This window comes from Triticum dicoccoides, chromosome 4A (genome assembly GCF_002162155.2).
Source record: "Triticum dicoccoides isolate Atlit2015 ecotype Zavitan chromosome 4A, WEW_v2.0, whole genome shotgun sequence".
NCBI lineage: Eukaryota > Viridiplantae > Streptophyta > Magnoliopsida > Poales > Poaceae > Triticum > Triticum dicoccoides.
The window spans coordinates 141,372,660-141,380,730 of record NC_041386.1 but is presented as its reverse complement, the minus strand read 5'-3'; positions in this window follow the sequence as shown (position 1 = coordinate 141,380,730).

Sequence of the window (8,071 nt, the reverse complement as noted above, 5' to 3'; positions counted from 1 at the left end):
CCCCTCTGGCGAAGAGTATAGGGGCGGCGGTGTATGCTTACCACGATAGAGAGGAGGGTCGGAGGTAGCAAGAGATAAATGATGGAGGTGATTGAGTCAGGAGAAAGGTAAAGGGCGAGGGATTAGGGGAAGGTGCCTGCGTGAAAAACAAGAGAGAGTGTTAAAAGAGGATTTTATTTTTGCCTCTTGGCCCTGAGATGAAACATGAATCAATGGTTACCTGTGGTCTGACAAGGGCCTCGCATCAGACTACTGATAGGAAACGTTTCCCAAAAATAGAACATGATTTTAGCCACTAGTAAGAGCAAGTATAATGGGATGACATGGGCGGGCTACAAGAGATGGCACATTAGATTTTGGATCGACCTTGCTATACGTACGATCAATTCCCGTCCAACATGTGTAATTAGAGACAAATTGTAGATGATCCAGTATGTGGGCCATAGCATTTGCAGTCTGGTCATATAGCTATCCGACAAAAATTAATCGTACGCAGAGCAGTTTTGATTTTGGATTCGCTACAAATCAAATGACAGATTTTTGGAGCAAGTATAATAGGATGACATGGACGGGCTACAAGAGAACGGTATTTTTTTAGCATGGCAAATCAAATATTTTTTATGGTAAATCAGTTTTTTTTGAACTGTTGGTAAATTAAGTTGTCGCGGGGATGGCAATTTCGTTTGACAAGCATGATAAATCCTTGCAATGTTCAGTTTTTTGCCGAGATTTATCATGCTTGCTAAAGGGAATTGCTATCCTCGTGAGACGTCGGAGTTTTTTTTTCCAGTTGAAGGAGTGAGAAGAGGGAAGAAGATAAATGGGTTATACTTCCTCCGTTCCTAAATATTTGTCTTTCTAAAGATTTCAACAAGTGACTACATACGAAGCAAAGTGAGTGAATCTAGACTCTAAAATATGTCTACATACATCCGTAAGTTGTAGTTCATTTGAAATGTCTAGAAAGACAAATATTTGAGAACGGAGGGAGTAGATTTGTAGCCGGCTTCAACGCCCTCTCTAAGAGAGAACAGTGTGATCTGGTCAATCCAGCTTCAACACTTTGATCTGGAAGGTGTGGGCTCCAAACAAGCTCAAGATGTTCATGTGGCTGCTGCTCCAAGACAGACGTTGGTGCAATGATCGGCTCCAGAGGAGGGGTTGGCCCAACAGTTACTTCTGCTAGTTGTGCCTCCGCAACCTTGAAACGTCAACGCATTTGTTTTAGGATTGCAGTTTTGAGCGGGAGATTTGGTTGCACACGGCCGGACAATCTGGCTGCTCCTCTCTGCCCCCCTTGGTCACGGCTCCCCCCACCTCTGTTCAAGTATGCCAGGATATCATCAACCAGACACTTCCACAAAACAGAGGAGCAATCAGATCGATGATCATTATGGTGTTGTAGGAACTGTGGAAGGAAAGAAATGACTGCACCTTTAGGGGGATGATGCCAAGTACTCAGCGGACATGTGCAAAGATCACAAGTAATTTAGAACAATGGAGATTAGCAGGAGCAAAGAAGCTAGAGCCCCCTTTCGGGGTTATGTTGGGAGAGGTCTAATTTAAGTTGTTTCAGGAGGAGTTGCTGGCCGCTTGGCCACTTCTCCTTTTTCCTCATTCTGATCGCTTCGATCTAACATTTGTATTCTCCTCTCTGCTAAATCAATGAAGCCAGCAACTGCTGGATCTTTCAAAAAAAAAAAGAGAAAGCAGTGGGCTACATATTAATGACATACACTCTCTATTATAAGTTGTTTTGATAATTTAAATTAAACTGTTAAAATGTCTTACATTTAGGAACAAAGATGTGCCAACCCATATAGCCATTGTGGCTGTACTACTATTCTATTGGGAAGTGAGCCACACGCACCGGACAGATGTGCGATCAAGCGTGCTGCTCACCGGCCGACGCTGCCGACCATTCAACAAGAGCCCTGAACATTTTCACAGCCAGGCGTCAACGATGCATCCGCCGGCTAACAACTACTCCGGACAAAAAGGACGCAAACCAATAAGCAAAGTAATGCGCGTTGATCACCGACCCTTCCACGAGACCAGGTGCACATGCAAAATGATAGAAGGACCGGCATTTTCACCGAGATGTTCGTCTCCAATATGTGGCGCTGGGTCGATGCCAAAAACGTTATCAACCTCCCTTGCAGTGCGGGTGACACCACTGCAAATTAGTTTAGCAGCGCCAGGCGTTGGTGCCTCGAGGAGTTTTTGACCTTGGCTAATGGAGGAGCTAATGGGCGGCTCGATCGTCCCACAGCTTTTCACCGAACCACCGAAAGCAATGCTTTACATGGGTGGGATGGGTGCATATACATGCGTCTGCAGGCAGGATCGACTCTTATTACAGCCCCCTTGTTGGACCTAATTACTTTCATCAATTGCAGCAGCAGTAGTATTTATTATCTTTCTTCTCACTGCAGGCAATGAGGCGAATGAGCAGGCCAGCTTTTGACGAAGGAGGATGAGGATGAGGCGCGCCGCGCCGGCCTGATTCGAGCAAGTGGATGTGGAAATGAATAGAGGCGCACTAACTCTACTTAATCAATTACTCAAGCCTAAAAGCAAGCGAGTGTCAACGTGTAATGTCATAGATTATTCTCTTGTGTTGCGTCCATTTGTCGCCGATCATCGTCAGTGGTCTTCTTATATACTCTCTCCGTTTCTAAATATAAGTTTTTTTAAAGATTCTACTACAAACTATATACGGATGTATATGTTAGAATAAACCGAGGCATACCGTCGATCATTCGAGGACCAAACAATCATACGAGCACGACATCGAGATTTGTTAACGAGGTTCACCGATATGTCTACATCCACGGATCTGACTACGGACGCTCCTCCCCGTGACACCGTCACAATACCGCACCCGGTCGCCCTGGACACCGGCACAAGCTGCCGGCTTCTCTTGCGTTCCGGTGCTATTATGTTGGCATAGGTTACATCGTGTGTCTACCCCCGCTATATATGAGAGGCCTAGGATAAAAGTGTCCTACTAGGACACGACTCTATATTCTATCTAAACACAATACAACTCTTAGTCCAACTGTAACCTACCTTGTACACAATATTCAACACAACTCTAACAAACTTCACCTTGGCGAATATCCTCCACTATCTTAAATTGTCAATGCGTCAAACTTCCATGTATATTGGACTTGAGTTTATCCCATGAGTACCGCTGTTACTCAAAAGACTCTATGTGACTCCACCTGCAACTTGTAGTCCCTTCTTTTTTTGACCATAGCCAACACTCGAGCAAAATTAAGTTCCTTGTTACTTTAGTTTGTGCTCCCAACTTTCCAGAGTATCCGTCAACATTATCACACACTGATCACTGACCTGCGTGAAAGTGAACAACTCACATATTGGGTGACACACATAAGAGTTACCTGAACTCAACACCACCGCTCCTTTCTTGATCGCCTGTCTGAAATTTGAAGAAATTTCACCGTTGCTTGTAGTCATCCCGAGTCAAATTCGTAGTTGTCTCACCACATGTATGACCACCAGAGCCTTGGCCCGTCTCCACGCCCCGTGCATACCGCACGCCTCGCCGCTATTACCGCGTCGAGCCTCCACTGTCCTGGTCGAGTCTCAAGGGTCGCGAACCCACATCACTCAACCCCACTGCAGAGTACCATCGGTCATCGCCGGCCGATGACGAGTTTCATGCTTCCATCAGACCACTGGGCTCCAGTCCGAACTGCGTGTCACTTGCTTTCCCCCAGCTGAATAGGCTTCGACTTCCTGTGCACTTACGCCGTAGCCTCTCAATCCAGCTCCACCTTCAACAAGACTCCATGGTAGATGATCAGCCCACCCGTGCGCCCCGTCGACTTCAAGCTCACATGTGTACGCTATCTTGAAAAAACCTGCGCCATAGTCTTGTCGAAGTCACACAAACCCTCAGGGCCTGCGCCACGTGTTTCCACGTCCAGAAGTCGGTCACCATCAGCATCACGCTCCTATGTCGTCGTCGCCGATCTCACCACCGTCTTCTGTATCAACTGACTCACGTCGATCCGTCAGACTGCCTAGTTCGACCCAGCCGAACTCGTTCGACTGTACGACACACTCAAGGCTCCCAAACCGTCTTCCACGAATTTTCATCCATCACGTGACAATTCCATCTTAGCTGACATGACTTCCTGCAACTCCTCCAAGCATCCCTGTCGCGCCAACAATCTTTCACCCATGTCTGCCATAACCCAAGGTTTTCAGTTCCACAAATTTCTCCACCTCAAACCTAACACTCATTGACACCATGGTTCTTTGTAGATTGACCGTGAAAAATATCCGAGCTACTAACGTGATGCCCAAGTACACGAACAGTCTCCATATACTAATAGCAATTCCAACCAAAAACACTCTTGGCCTTCACGCGGTGTGGCTCCCGTTGCTCAACTCCAATGCTAAGCTAATTGCTTTAGCCCAGCCCTTGCCTTCCCGATGGATGCACCGAACCAATGATGAATTTTCTCTGTTCGAATTAGATATGCACCCTTGCGTCGTCCATGAGGACTGGGTCCTCTTTTTCTTTTCAAAACAAATTCCTAAGTCGATCGGACCTGCAGCGGAGCTCTGCCGTGTAGCATGCCTAGCCCCGCCACACAACGCACCAGCTAGCCCCGCTGGGCCACCCCGCACGCGCGTCGCCACCTCTGCTTCAGCCGCCTGGCTTTTGTGCTGCGTCTGAGCGTCGCTTTGTGCCACATGCACCTCCGCACCGCAACGCCTTGCGATGCGATCGAGCCGCACATGCTAGCTGCGTCACGATCCGATCTCCACAAACCCGTCAAGATTGCGAACGTCTGACGTATTCCCAGTCGATCTCAACCGCGCACACCAATTGCACTACGGCAACTTCCTGTGCAGACGATACCGACCAACACATCAAACCTTCTTCTAGATCAACTTTCATAGCTTCTTTGTATCGAACCTTGCTCATGATATCATTTGGTAGAATAAACCCGAGGCATACCCGCGATCATCCGAGGATCAAGCAATCATACGACTATGACATCCAGATCTGTTAACGAGGTTCACCGATATGGCTACATCCCCGGGGCCTGACTACGGGCACTCCTCCCCGTGACACCGTCACAATACCGCACCCGATCGCCCTGGACTAGGGATGAAAACGGAGCGGAAACGGACGGAACTGAGTGATATCATATTTCTTTTCATATTTTTTTGCAGAAGTGGAAACGAATACAGAAACCCCGGAAATGAATACGGAAACAAATACTGCCGGAAACGGACACGGAACGAATACAAAGCAGATACGGAAACAGAAATAGGCATTGGTCGGAACTTAAAAACCCCTTGAATCATACAGAAATACACACAAAAACAAACAAATTTAATGAGTTAACATGGCTACAAAATAATATCATTATGTTAGCAACTTAGTGTAGTATTGTAGTAGTACCGGACAATTGCGTATAGGGTCAAGCTGAGTACATGTGTGGTAGTAGAAGTTGGCCCTTAGATCCATTCTACTAATTGTGTCATTGTGTTCTCTTTGGTGCTTGGGCTACAAAGCAGCTATAGAACTATAGTACAAACAGAAATTCCATATTCACGGTTCCATTTCCATGCATGTTCCACCGGAAAACATCATTCCGTTTTTGTTTCCGTTTCCACATAAAAAAATTCATTTCCACTTCCATTTTGCAAATTTCCATTTCCCTTTTCATATTTCCTCTCCGCTTTCATTTTTCCTCCGAAAAAGCGGAAAGTTTCCACTCCATTTTCATCCCTACCCTGGACACCGACACAAGCCGCCGGCTTCCCCTGCGTTCTGGTGCTATTATGTTGGCATAAATTACATCGTGTGTCTACCCCCACTATATATGAGAGGCTTATCTAAACACAATAGAACTCCTAGTCCAACTATAACCTATCTTGTACACAATATTCGACACAACTTTAACAGTATATAGACATATTTTAGAGTGTAGATTCACTCAGTTTGCTCTGTATGTAGTCTATAGTGAAATCTTTAAAAAGACTTATATTTAGAAACGGAGGGAATACAAGTAATGGTAACAGAGATTTTGTAAGATGATATTGTCTTGTCTGCGCAACGGACAGGACAATGCAAGAAATTTGCACTCCTAGAAAGTCAATCCACTTACAGCTACACCAACTAGATGCGGTTACATAGATGATACACTACACTGCTGCGGGGTTCGGTTACAATTTATTTAAAAAAAAAATTATATGAAACATGACATTTTAAATTAATACTCGCTCCGGATCAAAAAGAAGTGTTGTGGTTCGAGTTCAAATTTGAACTGCATTTATTTTGGATCGGAGGGAGTAACATTTAAAATTAATTGAAAGTATGTACTCGCTATGATTCATACTACTTGTCGCTGCTTTACTACAACTGAGGGTCTTTGATAAGGTGACATATGTGGTGATAATTGAAAATAAGTATAACACAACATAATTGTGGGTCTTTGATAAGGTGACACTTGTGGTGATGGAGAATGTGTGCACATGTTGAGATAATTAGTGGGGATGGGCTAATAATGGAAAAAAAATCTATGCATATTGAGGTGAGCCTTTCATAAGATGGCATGGGTGCATGTTAAGATAAATACAAGTAATAAGGATAAAGCATTACTTATATGTCGTCAAATTAGTGGGGAAATATCTATCTCAGCGCAAAAGAGCAGAGTTGACGTGGCCAATTGGAGTCCAGATCAGATGGTGTTGATTATCCACACGGACACGGTGGAGGTGATTATAGCCGAGCGCTGGCGGGGTAAAAGGCCAAAAGCAAGTAAAGGACGAAAGCGGTCTGCATGGATGTGTACTTGGCTGCTTGCCTGGTCAGAAGACGAAGAAGAGTCAAAGAACTAGTTTGACCGTTTGTATTTGAGTTCATTCAGTTCACCCGGTCTTTAGCTGTAAGGCTGCCCGTAATGGGAGTATTATAGGTAGCATTATGCATGTCAACTAAGCAATTTTGATAAAGTGACATATTTTTAAATGAAGAAAAAGAGGCTTGAGTATCATATCATGATACTGTATCATACTAAATGATATGCTATTTTGTGTCATGCATGACAATAAATGTAGTCCTCCATGATACCAACATATGATACTATGCATTAGAGATATAGTATTATAGACTAGTATCATATGCACGATACTAGTACTCCCTCTGTAAACTAATATAAGAGTGTTTAGATCACTAATAGTGATCTAAACACTCTTATATTAGTTTACAGAGGGAGTATATGATACTCCCCGTTACAACCGGCATAAGCAGATGCTCTGAAGGCTATCCATGCATGCACAGACGTGGGGCGTCAGACAGCGCGGCTCGTCTCAACGGAGCAGTATATACTAGTAGTAGTCATTTTCTGGCTGAAGATTTTGCTGCTTCATCGTGAGCGCCCACCAACCAACCAATGCATCGAACTGGGTGTTTTCGCTCCTCCTCCTCCTTTCCCCCAACGGAATTCATTATTCCGTAGTGCGGCCATACTGGCGGATGAGCTGCTAGTACGTACTACGTGCGTGCTCTCGGTCTCGGCCGGTCCGGTGACGACTGACGGCTCTGCCTCCGCCTGGGCCTCCCCCGATTGCCACGCCCCCGGCAGACGACAAACCATGCTGCCTAAAAGGCGCCGCATTATTGCGAGTATTCTACTGCTCCCACTGTACAGTGCCATGCCCTAGTGTCATGCATGCATGCCACAGCGTACGTGCGTGCGTACACTCCTACTCCTCAAGATGCAGACGCAGGGAAGGGAGCACCGGATTGGATCGGATCGATGGGTGCAAATGTTGCAGCGCGCGCGCTGCTACTCTAGAGCCTAGCCTAGACGCACGACATGGCGGGCGATCATCCTTTGAGAAGGAACCAACCACTTTCCTCGGTCCTTCGCGGAGACACTGCTCGTGGCTACGGACCGAGCGAGCGACACCTACCCCGAAGCTCACCGCCCCAAGATGTGGCTGGGGCCGCCTCTGCCTTCTGACAAGTGACGGCTCACGAGCCCATCTCCTTTCAAAACTGTTTGCGTTGTACTGT